This window comes from Cyprinus carpio, chromosome A20, assembly GCF_018340385.1.
Source record: "Cyprinus carpio isolate SPL01 chromosome A20, ASM1834038v1, whole genome shotgun sequence".
Lineage (NCBI taxonomy): Eukaryota > Metazoa > Chordata > Actinopteri > Cypriniformes > Cyprinidae > Cyprinus > Cyprinus carpio.
Window position 1 is genome coordinate 17249322 of NC_056591.1, and position 18995 is coordinate 17268316.

The 18995-nt window shown below is 36.4% G+C and overlaps 1 pseudogene; it reads right to left on the bottom strand.

Moving 5' to 3' along the window:
- Window positions 1–18995, bottom strand: part of LOC109052912 — an 82000-nt pseudogene that overhangs the window by 47163 nt on the left and 15842 nt on the right.

The following is an 18995-nucleotide window of genomic DNA, read 5'->3' on the forward strand; positions in this document are numbered from 1 at the left end:
TTTTGCACATTTATTTTTAAATCCATTGTCAAATGATTTAAAATGTCTTAAATTTTAATTTTTTTTTTTAAATTATATCGGCTATCGGCCACCCTGCTTTCCATGGTATCGGCATCGGCTGTCAAAAAAACAATATTGGTCGACCACTAGTCACAAGCCTCCTGGTTTTCATCAAACATATCTTAAATTGTGTTCTGGAGATGAACGAAGCTTCTACGGGTTTGAAATGACAGGGGGGTAAGTGATTAATGTCAAATTTTTCATTATGGGGTGGCGTATCCCTTTAAGATATGAGGAAATCTGCCTCTTTTTAATGGTGTATAAGCAAGCATAATGCAATAAGCTTTATCGTATTTGATGGTCATTTAAAGGGATAGTTCACCCAAAAACAAAAATTTGGAACATAAAAGATAACATTGTAAAAAATATCTTCTTTTACGTTCCAGTCAACCGAAAGTCATACAGGTTTGGAAAACATCAGGGTGATGACAGAATTTTCATATTTGGGTGAACTATTCCTAAATTACATTATGACTAACAGAGCAGGAAACCTTGATTAACAATTTAATTCAATTTAAAAACAAATAAACTCCTTCTGAAAGAGTAAAATAAGACTTTCTGCTTTAATTCGTTTCCCACTACTGTTTGCAAACATGACTACACATGTTTGACTCGCCTCCCTAAGCGACCAACAGTGAAATGACTGTTGTGTTCTGGACTGCACCTGGGTACCAACAGCGAGAGAGTAAGTGAAAGTCAACTGGAATAATAAGGGAGTGAAAGAGAGAAACAGAGGTATCAGATCCAACACCAGCTCTGCCCCACACACACACGCGGTAATGTATCGCTAACACTGATCAGCAGTCTACATGCACACACACGCTCAGAGCAAGTGTAGATTAAGTGACCGTGGCTGACCTCTCCTTGCTGAACTTGAGTGAGTGCAGCACAGCTGGTCTCTTCTGTCGCAGGTTCCACAGGTGAATACTGTCATCAGACAAAGCACTAACCAGCGCCCCCTACGAGAGAGAATGAAAATAGACACCATTTACACGATTTTGAATTAAAGCCTTGTATTTAATCCAAGTACCTTGTATCTTACATAATCAACAAGCAACCAGCATAATCTTTTTTTTTTCTTAAATATATTTTAGTATATATATACACAACCATTCAAAAGTTTGTGGTCAGTAAGTATGTGTGCCAGTAAAGCATTTACAGTATAATGTTACAAAAGACTTCTATTTCAAATAAACACTGTTTTTTTCATACAAAGTATCCTGAAAAAGCACAAAAATATTTAACAGAACAACTGTTCAACATATTCTTTTCTTGAGCACCAAAGCAGCACATTAGAATGTTATTTGAAAGATCGTGTGACATTGAAGACTGGAGTAATAAATTACATTTTTAAAAATATTAAAATAAAAAATGTTCTTTTTAAATTGTAATAATATTTCACAGTATTACTGTTTTATTGCATTTTTAAACAATTAAATGCAGCCTTGGTGAGCACATTCAAAACATTTAAAATAGTACCCATCTCAATTTTTTTTTAATTGTATGTTTGCATTATCAAAACCAAGACACAACAATGTCAAATTATATTTGCATTGCACAATGCGGCTAATATCGCACTGGCAGGGTAATCTGCCAAACACAGTAATGTGGAGGCACTGCCCCGCCTCCCATTCATGCAACTGGATTTTAATGAAAACATAATAAACTTCATCCCTCTGAAACATTATTCACTGATGTTTCAGTTTGACTTTTTTACTTAAAAAAATAAAAAACAAACAAACAAGAAATTCTGTGTGTGTCTGTGTCTGTGTGTGTGTGTGTGTGTGTCTGTGTGTGTCTGTGTGTGTTTGTTTGTTTGACATCATTCTATCTCATATTTCAATAAACAGCTATGAAAAAAATTAAGAGACCACTTGAGGGTTCTCATTTTCTCAGGAATTAAGATTTTTTGGTTTTGTGTTTTTGATTAAAACACGATTTTTGATTTGTTCTGTAGACTACTGGTAACATTTCTTCCAAGTTTTAAGTAGGAATGTTTTCACATAAAAATGCAACAGAATTCCAAATATTAGCATTTTTCTTCAAACCTACACCTAGTAAATCCAGGAGATCCAGAGAAACAGTGTTTTCAAGTGGTTTCTTTTTGTACTGTTGATTATCATTCAGATTTTTGTCTGAGGCCCTGCCTCTCTTACCTGCTTGGAAAAAAACACCCCTGACACATACCACACTCCGGTAGAGATAACCTATTCTTTCTGCAACATTTCTGGAGAGCTGGAAGATTCGAGATACAGTGGTGGGAGGTGAATGTACGTGTGTGAGAGAGAGACAGAACTAAGTGGAAAAATAAATCGAAAGAGAGACAGTGTGGGTGGGACAGACAGAGGGGATGGAGGAAGGATGCTACCACAAAATATCTCCTTTCCATCTAGGCACTGGCATATTCAGACACTGCCTTTCCTCTGGTTATAGAGGCTGAATATAAAACAGACAAGAGTCTGTGCTTTGTCCCAGGTGTGTGTGTGTGTGTGTGTGTGTGTCTGTCTGTCTGTACAGGCTCTGCTTGGTCTGTTGAGCCACAAACAAACACATACACACTGAGACTGAAAATGTATACGCACAAACATGGACTAATGAATGTGTGAAGGAACTCAAAATAACATTTTCGCTAAAAATAAAAGCTTATGAAGCCCAGCCATCTCTCACTTAAAAGAGGACTATCTTACAGCAAAAACAGTATTTTTAATCACTGTATTTGTAAAACATTCTTAGACTGTCTAAATACATATGTACATTTTATTTACAAATTCATTCTAAATAAAAAAAAATGATTTCAACTTTTTTTTGCAATATAAGAAAATTTACAGTTACATCAATTTTATCAGAAAATAATAAGATCAAAGTAAGTGAGTAAATAATTTAATTCACTATTTTTTTAACAGATAGCTAAAATAAATAAAACAAACAAATTGCAGTTTTATATGTGTTTTGACGTTTAGCAAAATTACATTTTGGAATTTCCCAAACAGAATTTTGAGGTCGAATGACAAGCATTCATCTTGAATTAGTTCTATTATTATTTTACATGATGCTACTAATAGATCATGGTGCTACTAACGAAGAGGTCATGGTTTGATTCCCAGGGAATGCAAATAAAGGAAAATAAAGCACATTTTGAATGCACTTTCAAGTCATTTTGGATAAAAGTATCTGCTATCCAAGTGGTCTTAAAATAGCAGTATAAAAATACCATGTTCATTTCAGAAATAACTTGCTGATGACTGCTGAAAAGTCTGTTTAGAATGAAAAACTAATTTCAAGACGTATTTTATTTATTTACTTATTGTACTTTGCCTTGTTTCATCAAAATATTTAATCTTTCACTTTTTATTTTAAGGAATAAACCTCACTAAATATATTTAAATATATACAAAATAATCAATATATTCTTTATTTCCTAACATCTATATTGCACAATAGAAATATGTTAATTAAAATGAAATATACGCAAAGAGAAAAGTGCTCTAATGTTCTATCTTCAACCAACCAAAGATCAACACTCAAAACAAGTAAAGATGCACTTAAAATTAATTCAAGAAGAAAAGTCTCCATAAATAGCCAAATATTTATGTGAATGCTGAGTGAACTAATCGTTTTGACTCTAAGGAGCACGATCTACAAGGCAGCTTAGTGTAAGAGATCCCTGTGGTCTTGACTGTCGGCAACACTCTGGGGAGAAAATGGTAATATCAGCTTCCTCTGTAGGATCCCTCCAGGCCCACTCTGGAGGACAAGAGGGTTTGTGGCAGGAAAGGCTCTGGGTTAAGGGATCATCTAAGCCTCTTGAGGCTTCATCCTGGATTATTTAAACTGCCTCTTGGAGCTCCATGGGAATAGGCTCTTAGCATAAGATTGAGCAGGACCCAGAAAGAGGGGGAAAAAAAACATGAAACACTCACTTCATTTATGAGAAACTGTAACTGAATGACGGCTGCTCCGCTCTCGTGCTGACAGTAACACTCCACACCGGGTCGGCCGAATCTGAAAGGGGTTCTGAGTCAAGGAGAGAATCAGGAAATCAAGGCTAATGAGATTGTGGCACTTTTGGGTCAAAGTCTGAACGTGCCACTTATTGTTTCAGCATTTTATCATAATTTTTTTAATTAAAGGCACTGTTCCAGTAAATGCATGTCAGTCATTGTTCACCCTCTGTGGACATACAAGCTAATTACCTCTGCCAATCTCTCTGGCATGGCTGCTGGCAATGAGGTCTGTCAGTCACTGTCAAATTTGCTCAATGAAAGCCAGTAATAAAACACAACAGCCCACTTTATAAACATTATTGTTGTTTTGACAACATTTTCTAATGTCATAGACAGTCTCTCCCCTTTTGAAGAGACTGTCAAAAAGTCAAAGGTCACGATTTACTAGAACCCAAATAAAGTGTACTAATACTAATGCTTCACTCCCTTTTGCAGCTAAATATGGGAATATATATTGATAAAAGTATAATATTACATATTTATATAAATAAGGTATATAATAATCACAACAACATTAATAATATGCACCCTAACCATATAAGTATGTTATCATGTCTTTTTTTTTTTTGCATTATTTGTTTGTGAATTCTAATTCATAATTAAGAAGAAAAAAAAAAACACTTACAGAGAGGCCAATTATTGTTAAAAAAAGCATTAACATTATCATTAACATCATAAATCATTAATAATAAAAAACTGAATCACATAAACAGATTTTGTGCATCATGTATATTCAAGCATCCTCTATTTTCATAAAAACACTCACTGAGGTAATAATAATGACTTCAAAAAAAGTTCTGTTAATTAAATGGCAAATAGTTGAAGACTATGTAATTTCTCAGCAGGCTCATTGGATGCCTGGCACATGGTGTGTGTGAATGTGTGTGTCTGTGTTTCTGCTGTAGAGATATAATTTGATGATAACCTCTACTGGGAACCTGGGAACTGCCCACACTCATTTTTTCCACAGCATGGAGACACAGAAAGCGAGAAAGAGAAAGGAAGGGAGGCGAGAGCAAGATGCGTATATACATTTGCAATCAGGGTGGTGGAAAGAGGGAGGGAAGAACAATTAAAACAGATTAAAAGAGTGATCACTAGAGCTCGAACTGTTGGCACAGAGACAAGATGCAAACAGCAATATACAAGCATGAATAAAAAGACGTACATTTTATAATCAATATATGGAAATGACTGCATTTTTAGCTGCATTTTAAGATTGCACTGTACCAGAGTGCAGACAGAGCAGCCTTCATCCATCACCTAGAGGAAGCCTGTACAGTCATTCAGTGGCTCGTCCCGTCTATCCATCACAGGCACTTTGAAGTGACAGGGATGGAAGATACTGGAGGAAATTGTGTATGTCGATAAGGGCACACCCTGAATCCTCATACATCCTCCGGCCACCTGTAACTGTCCGCTTTGGACCCTCATCATGTAATGAGGAAACACAAACACAATGGCCAGCTGATATGGTGAGGTCAGGGACAATCTATATGGGCCTAAAAAAAAAAACCAGACAAATATACAAAATAATAGCAAAAATACTAATGAGTGAGGAAAGAGAGAGGGATCAGATAAGGACATCACTTCATGAATGACAGCACAGATCTGAAAAAATTACAAAAATCGCCTGACATCACAAACATGTTGACAAGAGGGCAAAGCAGTAGAGAGAGCGTGAAGGGAATGCCACGAAGAGGAAGACACTGCTGACTCTATGTTCACAAGCAATAAAGTCCAGTGGCCTGTTCATGGCTATAAAGAAAACACCCATTAAATCTTTTCACAAACAGCAATGAGCAGCCTAAGATGTTGCCATCCATTACTAGACAGCAGCCATGCATTTAATGTATTAATTATGGTTCTGTTACAAAACCTAGTGAGTACCTTAAAATGCTGCCTACTAAGGCAGCATTTTAAGGCATGATAGACACAAAGCTGTTTCACAAGACTATACCTCCTTCTAAAATATCTTGCTTTGACCAAATTCAAAAGCCTTGGCATATGGTTTCTTGGTAACACGTTACAATAAGGATCATTAGTTAACGCCAGTTAACGACTTAAGTTAACATGAACTAACAATGGACAATACTTCTACAGCATTTATTAATCTAAGCTAATGTTAATTTCAACATTTACTAATGCAGGGGTAGGCAACGTTGGTCCTGGAGTGCCAATGTCCTGCAGAGTTTAGCTCCAACCCTGAAAAAAACCTTACTTGTCTGTAGCTTTAGTAATCCTGAAGACCCTGATTAACTTGTTCAGGTGTGTTTGATTAGGGTTAGAGCTAAACTCTGCAGGACATCAGCACTCCAGGACCGACGTTGCCTACCCCTGTACTAATGCATTATTAAAATCAAAAGATGTGCTTGTTAACATTAGTTAATGCACTGTGAATTAACATAAACTAACAATGAACGACTTTATTTTTATTAACAAAGATTAATAAATACTGTAATAAATGTACTGTTCATTATTTGTTCATGGAACCTTATTGTGAAGTGTTACCGGTATCTTTTATAATGCCCAGAAAACATAAATAAATAAAAAATGGCAGATGAGGTTAGAGAAACATTGATTAGAAACTTATATTTCACTCAATACTGAAAAGTACTGATGAAAACAGTTCAGGGTAATTAAAAATGTATCTCTTTGTTTTTATCTTACCAACACGCTTAACTCAAAATCCGTTTAGAATATTTCATTTCTGTAAGAATACTATCTTAGAAGACAGCTTACTAGGTTTTATGTGGCTATATCAAAGACATTAAGTCAGTCAACAAAAAGTAGGCTAAAGGAGGGACAGAGAAAAAAGCAGGAAGAAAAAGAAAGCTGCCTACAGGGTCAAGTGACGTTTATTCTGCTCTGACGTCAGGAATGTCCAGTCATGCTTTACCCTAAGAGAGACAAGACAACACACAAACACATGAATATGCACACAGACAGCTAACATACAGTGAGCTTCAGTGAGGCTACCAACTGCGTGTGAAAAACAAGCATACTCTCTCTTTCTCACCCATGCTCCTGGGAATGATTAATTTGTCTAATGCGCTTTCTAAATAAATAAATTCCAGAGGCACATTTGATTTATTGGGGACCCAAACAATTAAAGTTGCAAGCACTGTGGCTGTCGCTGCAACAAACTGCCTTCACCTTGAGCATGCTTCAGTGCTCATACGCTCTCAAACAAGCCACTCTGCAGATACACTTGACACGCAGTGTGCTCTATTAAAACATCCTATACTCAGCACAACCATAATCAGCTAACATGTAACCAGGGATGATTCATTTTAATACATTTACTAATATTTTGCTGCTTTTCCAGAGCTGCCCTGTCTTGGGAAATTTGCATACTGGGACATTTTCTTCTCCACAGCATTGGCTTCCTTCCATGTGATATTTCTACAGCTCTTATGTGTTAAATCAAGCATAATGGCTTACGCTTTACAGCCATGATTTTCACATAACATTTCAACATTGCTGGAAAAGATTCACACTATGTGGCTAACATTAACTGACTAAGAGATCAACACAACTGTAAATCAAACATTCTTCGTGTCTATGCAAAAGACAAACAGACAATACAAATCAATGTCAGACAGACAGAAAGATAGAATGATAGACAGAGATAGAAAGATAGAATGACAGACATAAATGGACAGACAGATGAAAGACAGAACTACAGACAGATGGACTGACAGACAGACAGAGATCAACATACAGACAGATAGAAGGACATACACATAACTGGACAGACAGACGATAAACAGATAGCTATTTTTGTTTATGTGATCATCTCATGAAGAAACATTTAAACAGTACCAAGTATACAGGAAGACTCACAAATGAAAGAAAGTGCTGTGTGCATCATTAAAAGCCTCTCTCCCTGTAGGTGGGTGTGATTGATTCCTGGAGATTGGCCAGAGAGTATTAATGACCCTGTTCTTCAAGCTAAATTTAGATCTAGCGTTCACCACTCACAGAGGATGATGTAGACCCTCTAACACACACACACACACACACACACACACACACACACACACACACACACACACACACACACACACACACACACACACACACACACACACACACACACACACACACACACACACACACACACACACAAACACAAATACAAGAGCTAAGAAACTGCAAAGGCAAGAGAACAGCAAAGAGAGTGGCAGGGGAAATGAAAAGTTAGATTCTCTTTTAACCAGAGGCCAAAAGAGAAAATATATAGTGCAAAGTAGAAGCGGGACAACTTTCATAAGAGCATACCAAAATTGGAAAGTGAAACCTTCTTATTTGTTTGCCAATAAGATATATAAGCTGAATCAGTTAATTAAAGACGTGCCTGTACATTTTTTCAACATATCATATTAACCACCAATTGCAAAGACAATACCTCAATTCAAATTTCAAAACTAGGTTATATAGCTTTAGGACTTTGCAAGGATACTGATGCAGCTTAAAGTGTTTTATCTTACTCATATGAATCTGTAAAATGTTCTCTCACTGTATCTATTGTGAATGAAACAGGATATTGCTACCCATGGGGAGCAACAAAACACACTCTAAACATCAAATCAATCAACATTTAAACATTCGGTGAGACTGTGAACTGCTTATGATGCTGTGTCTGATACCTTATGAGAAGTCTCAAATTCACAAGTTATTATGGCTGTTGAATAAATGTTTTGATACAAGGTGTCCTATTAAATTGCATGGCCCCATAAGGGAAGAATTGACTAGTGACTGCAATGCATTAGTCCAGTACACTTCAGTCAGGTTTTCCTAGAAAAAAGCATAAATGAAACACACTTAAGCTCATTTGCACTTAATGTAGAGGATATTGAGAATGTTTTTATATTTTACACACCCCAAATGTCCTTCACTGTTCAGGATATATCTCAATGCACTGAAACTAATAAAGGAGTTGCTAGCTATAATAATGCTCCTTAATGGGTTATATATAAAGTAGATTTTTAAAGCTAAAACTGTTTTATAATAAAGCCAAATATATCTGGTTTTTGAATGAACGAAGTCTACTCTAGAGATAATAATTTAAGAGAATGTGGATGCTCAACAGTAAAGCTGCCTACACAAGCAATGTGGCATAAAAAAAACACCATTACTTTTGGAAAAAGTAGCTGGTTACTAGAAAAACTACAGTATATAAAAACACTGCCATGCTACTAAAAATGTAGTGTTGCTTCCTTTGGTAAGTTTCTCCCCAACACTGGAATGTGCATGCAGACAAAACCTGATGCTTTTTGGCAGGACGATCTACTCTGACTTCAACAAAGTCATGGCGCAGTGCACTCACAATAAAGATGGGTAATATTTAGCTTTTAATTTAACAAATGGAGAGCCAACTCCCATTGAGAGACTTTATGCTCTATGCCTTTTCTCCTGGGCTTCTATCTAACGCTACAGCAAAATCAACTGCTCTTTCACTATATTATCTGTTCAAGGACACCATAGCACACACACAGTCAAGAATTCCAACACTGGAGCAATTCCCAGAGCATAGTGCCGATAAGCCAGCCATTAAACGGATAGAAAAGAAGGGGGGGGGGGGGGGAGAAGGTGAGTACAAAAGACAGAGGGAGAGACAAATGGGGAGATGGAAGAGACTGATGGAAACAGTGATGAAGGGAGGGGGTAAAAGACGGAGAGGGAGAAAGAGGGAGGGGAATAAATGAAGAAACGATAACATAAGATATAGAAATAGGTATAAGAACAGAATGTCCTTAACTGTTGGAAGGAAAAAACATCCTGTTCCGGCTGCTAAAGATTTTAAGCGAGTTTCAAATGTGAATAGGTTGAAGTGTTGTCTGTGGCCATGTTAATCCAACCAGCTCCATCAGTTGGTGAAGACAGGAAATTAAAGTATGAACATGAATTAAAAAAAAAAAAACCATACAAGCATTGAAAGGTGAAAGAGCAAGACAGAGAAAGAGAGAAAAAAAAAAGTCATGTCACTTTTGAGTGCTTACAAATTGTTGCTGACCCCTCTCAACAAGCCCAAGGGTGAATCAAAAGCCAGAACATTAGCGAGCTTGTGCACTGACCCATAATACCTCAGCCTCTTCCAGATTCTAGAGAATTCCATCAAGGACAAAGCCTCTGTGTGAAGCCAGCAGCTCTACTCAGCTCTTCCCTCTGCCCATGAGTCAGCATGCTTCCTGGACAAGAAACATCCTTCAACACAATCTAAGAAATGCCAACTTGCTGCACTATCTGTTCTTTCCTTTATCCTGTTCTCTTCTCTCTAAACTACTAATGCTCCTTTATTCCTTTTGGTTTATATTAAGGGATAGTCAATTCTATCATTATTTACTCACCCTCATATTGTTCTGAACCTGTATGAGTTACTTTCTTGTGTGGAACAAAAAAAGAGATGCTTAGCATAATGTCTATGCTGCACTGTTCCATATAATGAAAGTGAACGAGGATCAAATTCTGTTAAGCTCCAAAAAGCACAAAAAAACATCACTAAATGACTTTCATGCAATACAATCCAAATCTAAGACATAAATTTGAGGAACAGACTGAAACTAAACATATGATTCACTGAAAATCTTGCTTGACAGCTGTGATCACCATTCACTTTCATTGTATAGACAAGAAACAGCTTTCACATTGTGTTATAAATACCCTTTTTGTGTTATGCCACATTTTTAAAAAAATTTTTTTACTAGTTTGGAATGTCTATGGGTTTATGGGTTGAACTTTTTATTTAGGCTGCAAAAAAATAAAATCTAAATATATAATATATATAATATCTAAATAAAATAACCCAACCAGCTGTACTGCTGTAAACAATCTGTCAATAAGCTGATGCTTATTGGTTCAATTGCAAAAAACATACACCACTTTTTTATGCCTTTTTATAATCTCCTCCAGCTGTGATCACTTCAACTGCACCCCATTAGCAACAAAATAAACCAGAAATAAAAAACAAAAAACAAAATGAATTTTCTGCCTCTGGATAAGAACAGTTAGGCACAGCCAAAGGCTGCATGAATCCAACAACCCTCCCCTGAGATGTACTATGTCTTGCCTGCAGCAGACAGGGGTTAAATGTGTATTTCAAGGACATGACTGTATGGCTCCCAGATATGAGATGTGTCCCATGGGACAGGAATATTTCCACAGTTAAATGGTAGATTTTAACACCAAAGACCTCCAAAAACACACGCTCAGACTCAATGCCACCTGATGATACCCATGCACACCACTTATATGGCATTTCAGCCAACGCAAATTACCATTAGTAACAGTCTCCAGATTGTCTTGACCTTTACTACTCTTGTCTTCCTGCCATATTGCATTAGACAATGTGTCTGCATCAGAGCATACGTGGGGCGGAACATACGGACACCGCTGTGTATAATATTATTACCATCTCCATCAGTCCTCACCAATGGTAATCTAACACTTCATACGCACACCACATGAAGGACTCATGGAGACAGATGAGATGAGTATGGGAAAATGATAAGAAGAGTAACACTATGCAGTTTATTCTTAGCAGACTAAGACATATAGGGACCAAGACACTGATTAGTTTACAGTTTAAGCCCATTCTAACTAGCACTTATTTCAAAACTTACACTTGCCATTTCACTTCTGAATTTCTTCAATCTACCTCATCTACAGTGGGTATCGAAAAGAATAACCCCCTTTTCAATAATCAGATTTTGTTGCTTTGCAGCCTGAAATGAAGACAGACACCGTTTTTTTTTTTTTTTTTACTTATCACCCCCTTGTGTCTGTATTTTGTTGAACCACCTTTTTCTTTAATTACAGCCTTTAGTCTGTTGGGATATGTCTATTTGCCCACTCTTCTTTGCAGAAACTGCTCAAGTTCAGTTAAATTTGATGGTGACCGTTTGTGGACTGCAGTCTTCAAGTCACTGCACAGATTTTCAGTGGGGGTTTTAAGTCTGAGCTCTGATTAGGCCATGCAAGGACATTCATTTTTTTTCTCCTTCAACCACTGTGTTGCTGTAGGCCTCTTGGTTGCCTCCCTGACCAGTTTTTATAATCTTCCTGGATTTAGGACCTTGGTAAATTTGAAACCCTGGCTACGGCCCTGACTGCAGCTGCTGTTCGCAGCTCTGTTTCACACAGAAACTGTATTTGAACATTTGCAAACTAACCTGAAAAATACATTTTAAACACTATTTGAGCACAAGAAAAAATATTTATGATATTCTAGAAAATATTTATATAAATATATTAAAGAAGTTATATTTCTATAAATATTTATATTTCTGGTACAATTTTTTTTTTTTTTTTTTTTATAAGAGTTTGTCCTGCAGTTTTTGAGATTTCAGTATTTTCCCATTTAAAACAAGAGTTGGTCTTGCATGCCCGAAATAGATGTCCAGAAGTGCTGCAAATATGACCGTCAAGTGAACTGATTTTGAGTATCTACACAGTCAGGACTGAATGATTTTTTTTTCCTGCTGTAATAATTTTACTGGCTTCCAAAAGAATGAGCACCAAAGAATTATCTAATAAATTTTTTTGCAATGCATATTTTTTTATTTGTTAGAAATATTAATACTTTTAATACTAATAAAATTTTTGTTCACCAAAGATGTTTTGAAAAGAAAATCTAAAATGTAACTCCATAAATTAGAAACTATATAGCAATGTAATACCACTTGATCTGAAAAACGATGGCAAACTATGCCAAACATTACTGATTGGTTTGTGGCTTTAAACACATTCTTAATGATACTTCCAAGATTATCACAATCATCTTTGCAACTTCTACAAAAGCACATCTGTTAGACAATATTATCAAATAAGGGGAATTTGCAACAATAATGTAGAATATATCACAGAAAACCAAATGTTTATGCTTTCAAGGCATAACAATGCATATACAACACCAATGAATATAAAATAACACAGCAATAGCCCGAAGGTGCAAGTGATTATTCCACCAACTGTTCTGAAACATTCTCACACTGGCCCCAAGCCAGTGGGCCATCCTTTTTGTTGAGCCCTGATTGTACATGTTGAACCTTGAATAGTCATACTGTCTGAATTCTGTCCCCATCTGATTGACTGGATCCAGCTTTGACATCAATGAAGACCTTCCAATCTCCCTTTCTGATATCCCAGTCTGTGTGGATGTGAGTATTATGTAAATGCTGTTGTGTTGTGTACGATGTCATAAGAGCCCCAAGCTAAAGCTGACAGGCTAGAGAATGAGAGAATGAGAGAAGAAGAGAGATATGGGTGCACAAACCCCACCAGCCTCCACTGATTCTAATTCTCTTCCCCTTTTTCTCTTATCATCTCTCTCTTCATTGCATGCTGTCATTTCCTCCTGCTATACATTCAATCTGTTCTCTTGAATGCATGTGTAGCATGTCCCCTGTTTATGTTCTGACCTTCGTCCTCAATGCATGTCCTCCAAGAATATCAGCTTTTTGACTCAGAGACATCTGAGACACACACACACACACACACACACACACACACACACACACACACACACACACACACACACACACACACACACATACAGTCTCTGTTCTCCAGAGCAATGTGTCTGCCGGCTTTAAAAGCTCCACCACACCCCTTCAGTGCTCTGCCTTCCCAAAGCTCCTCTAGGCTTTGTTCATAAACCTCAGCCTGACAGTTTGACTGGCGATACAAAACACAGCTGTTTACTATACCAGGGAATCTAAAATCTTTTTAATGATTCGGGAATGCATCTACCTCGGTTTATATCACCAACAAAAATCGCATCCAATAAACAGTGCCACAATGAACAAAGACTTGCACAGACATAGGGTGCAGTCCAAATGTCTGAGACCAAAAGCTGAGATTCAAGATCTAATTTAAATCTGGAAATAAACTTGTTGCAGGATTTTAAAAAAAGGAAAAAAGAAAAAAGACATCATGACATAACCTGATTAAGAAATACTGAAAATGCTGTACTATTCCTAGGTCACTAATCAAATAAGCAAATTTGTGACATTTGTGAACTCCTTTGTACAGACAATCTTATATTGAAGCTTAAAGGGAAACTCCACCCCGAAATGAAAATTTTGTCACTAATCACTTACCCCATGCCGTTCCAAACCTGCAAAAGCTTCATTCCTCTTCTGAACACAATTTAAGATATTTTGGATGAAAAACGGGAGGCTTGTGACTGTCCCATAGACTGCCAAGTAAATTACACTGCAGGGCTCTGAACCAGGGAATGAAAACGAAATTAACAAAATTTTGACAGGAACAGAACAGAAACAGAAACAAAATCAAATTTTATAGTTCCAAACAGAATTGAAAATTTGAAATGGCCATTAACCAGTTAATAACGTTATTTTATTGTTCCATTTAATATTTGAAATTTGCTGTCAACCAATCACGAATTCCAGTAGTGTGTTCTATGCAAATGTGACGCTGAAGCCAACAAGTGAAATGTCTGGTCAGCTGTGAACTCATAATAGGTAAGTCGCAATGGCAATGCACAGCCCTTAGAGTTTATCTGAGGATAGTGTAAGATGAATTCAACAGATCACACGCACCTGCAGAACTTCTGTGAATGGAGAAAACAGAAAAACTATAGGCTTTCATAAAAAGGAATATAGGCATATACATTAAATATATTTCACTTAAATCATAATGACAGATTAACGAAACGAAAGAAAAAATGTGCTAAATTATGGTTCATTGTGACACGTTCCAAAGTTTTCGGAAAGGAAAACGAAACAGCAGAGAGTAGTTTTCTTTATTTTGCAAAAGCTTTACAGTTTTAATTATTTTGCAAAAGCTTGACAGCTTTGAATAATGTCTTGCTTCTGTATAACCAACCAGCACTGGTATGACCATCGCGTCGACGCCTTACGCGCACACACAACATAATTTTGCTATATTGAAGCCTGTTCATTATCAAAATAAAATACAGTTAAAGAAACAAATAAAAAAGTTACACTGCTCTGTTGTATAAAATTTGTTGCGTTCAGCATGACCGCGCCTCACTGTGCTGATATAGCCGATGTGAAGGATGATGTTTTATGTCAATGAAAGTACAAACACGATAAAAAATAATATTTTACCATCCAGATACATCGGGAATATGGAAACATTTGGATTCGTGCCGAATGAGAGAGGTAGGCATCAGCTTCACCTTAAATTAATTTGTTTTTGGGTTGACATTTTTATAGCCTAAACTTTAGAGGATTTGTTTTGGAGAGAAACTAATAACTGTTTTTATAATGTTTGTAAACATTTTGCTTTAGCCTACAGGCATTTTAGCCTTCATAATTTTGGAAAGTAATAGGGCTAATAAAATGCGATCTCAAAACACAATCTTATACAAGTGTTTTTTTTAACAATGCAGCAAACATTTTTAAATATCTTTATAAATAGCAAATATCTAAATATACTTTAATGTCTTTAAAGTGTTGATAGATTTTTGTTTGTTTGTTTAGTAGCCTACATTTGGCCAAAATCTAGAAAAGATGATGCTGTATTGGCTGTGACAAAGTGCAGCGGGTTATTGGCTAACGTTTCCAGAGCTCTCTTTTTTCCTTTTCTTTTTGAGTAAAGAAAACGCTGTACTTTATTATTATTATTATTATTATTATTAGGCAAATTAAAGGCAATGAAAATTGTTTTAAAGAAATAACGTTATTAACCATTATTTCTTCCACCCGAACCAGTTTCGGAACGGTAATAATATCAGAGGAACGCAGGAACAGAAACGTTAAAATGTAGATTGTTTTTTTATTTATTTATTTTATTTTTTTTTTATTTTTTTAGGAGTTGTTACACTGTCATGGTCCAGAAAAGTATGAAAGACATAGTCAGAACAGTCCATCTGCCATCAGTGGTTCAACTGTAATGGCAACATACGGTGATATGGAGAGACACAGAGGAGACTGCTGACAAAGGAATTGTTGAATAAAGTCGTTATTTTTGTTTTCTTTGCTTACAAAAAGTATTCTTGTCGCTTCATAACCTTACGGTTGAACCACTGATGGCAGATGGACTATTCTGACTATGTCTTTCATACTTTTCTGGACCTTGACAGTGTAACTTGGCAGTCTATGGGACAGTCACAGGCCTCTGGTTTTTATCTAAAATATCTTAAATTGTGTTCCGAAGACAAACAAAGCTTTTACAGGTTTGGAACGACATGGGGATAAGTGATTAATGGCAAAATTTTAATTTTGGGGTGGAGTATCCCTTTAAGATGCTATATGTAACAATCTCAAATTATGTTAAATAGCATGATCATCAGGTTTTACACAAACACCAAATACTTATTTTTAAATAGAAAAATGCAAAACAGAAGCATTTTCAGTTGTAGTACCAGATATTTGAACACCACTTCATTGTTTTTTTTAATCACTTTGACATTCTGTAAATGGAACTGACATGGTATCCTTCACAAACAGTAAGACAGTTCTGTTCATGTTGATTTTACAATGTTTATAAAAGCAGTATTTACTCGCAAAGCTTTCACACTCACCTGCATCATTAACTCTTCAATACAGAGGGCACAAGGGTGAGATGAGCTTTTGTTCAAACACACACACATACTCATTGAGCACAGTGTGCATTAAAAATGTATGGTTCTGCAGCAACTGTGTAATAGAGTAAAAGGCCAGCAGAGACTAACAGGAAGACCCCTGTGTTCTTTTGGTGTGCCTGTGCATGGGTGAAAGTACATCGGATGGGGACTATGACATCTGAGCACACAAAGCAATACCATAAAAGTGAGTTCAAATTATGTATTTTCTGTTTTTGTTTTGTTTGTAGCTGTCGATTATTCCCTTGAAATTGTAATTGTGATTATTAATTACGATTATCACAATTTACATTGAATGATCTTTATACCATTGTTTGATACAACTCCATGCCATATTTTTATATGAAAATAAACAAGCTGAAAACACACTTTAACTGCTTTTCTATAGTATTAAGCCTCACATGTCAACTGTACATCGGATTGGTTTCTTCTTTAAATAATAAAAAAGTAAAAATATGAATAGTATTATAATGTTATACTAAAACTCAAATTAAAATAATAGGAAAAACCCTTAAGACACCATGTAGAAAGAAAAAATGCACCTTAAGCACGCAGAATAACATAAGTGGACTTTGAAGGATTAATTGTAGCTTTGATTAATTGTCGTTTTGGTTGGTTGGTTGGATGGATGGATGGATGGATGGATGGATGGATGGATTCTTGTTAAACAACTGTTCAGTTGGGCTGGTCCTTGTTTATGTGTGTCTGTTTGTGTGGGTGTTTGCCCTGTCATAGGAGGCCGCTGTTCACCAAACATGGCCAAAGAAGCAGCATGTGGGAGGTTGCAGAAAAAGCAACGCTTGGACCACAGTCTAAACAGAAACCCAGTTTAAACTGTGACACACACACACACACACACACACACACACAATGCCACCCACATCACACTTTCTATCACAAGTGACAAGATTCTGAATACTGAAATAACTGCCCTTCTGTCTCGATTCAATCCTTTAGCTCTTTCCCATCTTCCATCTCTATCTTCCATGTATATTTGACATCACAGCCTAATCGGCATTCCGAACTAATCAGACGTAAACACACAAACATCCCTGTGGCCATGAATGTCCCAAATCACACAGGTTCAACACGAGTCTGTATGTATGTGCACATTTAAGCAAGATATGCCAGCCGTGTGCCTCAATGAGCATTAAAAAAAACAGTGACTCATCATACCACACATTACACATGTACCTCTCTCTGTCTCTCTATAGGGTCTCTGTATGATGTCATGACAGCAGTAGAGCAGCACTCTCAGCATAGGACAGGAATTAACATCACAGTCACTTACGTCTATAATGCGTGTGTGCGTGACATGGGGGAAGGGAGGTATGGTATTGAGTTTGTCTGCACTAATTGTACTGTGTACTTCATGGACTAACAGCACAATAAGTCAAAATCACATTCTAAAGGCAGATGTTTGTAGCAATAGATATCAGTCTGTTAAAATCAAGCATTTATACTGGTAGTAAAATAGCACAGCTGTTGGAGCCAATTATATTATTTGGTCAACACTCTTCTTTTTATTTTGCCTTTTATGTTCATTTTTCTAGATTTTCTGTCAAGTGTAAATTTAGTGAGATAATTTTAGACCTTTTACAAACCCGTTTGACCAATTAAATTAAACAAGTGAATTACTTGTGAATCTGGCAACGCTGATTCTGATTCATGAGACGACACATGACTGCTGAAGTATTATCGGGGAAAATGATTCTCTAGTCAGTATAGAGTAATCTCCATTGTCAGACATAGTGTTAATTTTGTTAAAGGTGTTGTATGTAAGATTTTGACTCTTTCAAAACATAAAAATACCATAATATGTTTGCAGATATTTAAGAAACTTGCTAAGTTAACATACTTGTTTATCTGAAAAACAATGCTGCAGCCAGTTATTCTCCTTCGAAATTGTGCATTCCGGGCCGGAATGTCTGTCTTTGTTTTGGTTTGTGAAACTCGCCTACTGCCAGTTTACCAAATTGTATTTTGGCACCCCGGGTTGCCAGTTGGTGGAAAACATAGCATATTTCACTTCATTCATTGTCAAGTGCAAACATTCCTGTTTGTGTCGTCAATCAGGCAACCTGCGTGGAGGGGCCAGGTGAAAAAAACCCTCTCCAATATTTTGAATTTGGACTGCAATACCTAGTTTAACCACTCAGTGTCAATCCTACATATAGCACCTTTAAAGAAAACTATAACAAAAAATGTTTGTTGACGAGCTTTTTTCCCTTGACTAAAACGAGACGACAATAAGGTCAATAAAAGAAAACTGTGTCTATGTCAACACGCAATATCGTTGATATATAAATATGAGACGAAAATGTATTAAAAAAAATAAAAACAAATTCCAAAATCTT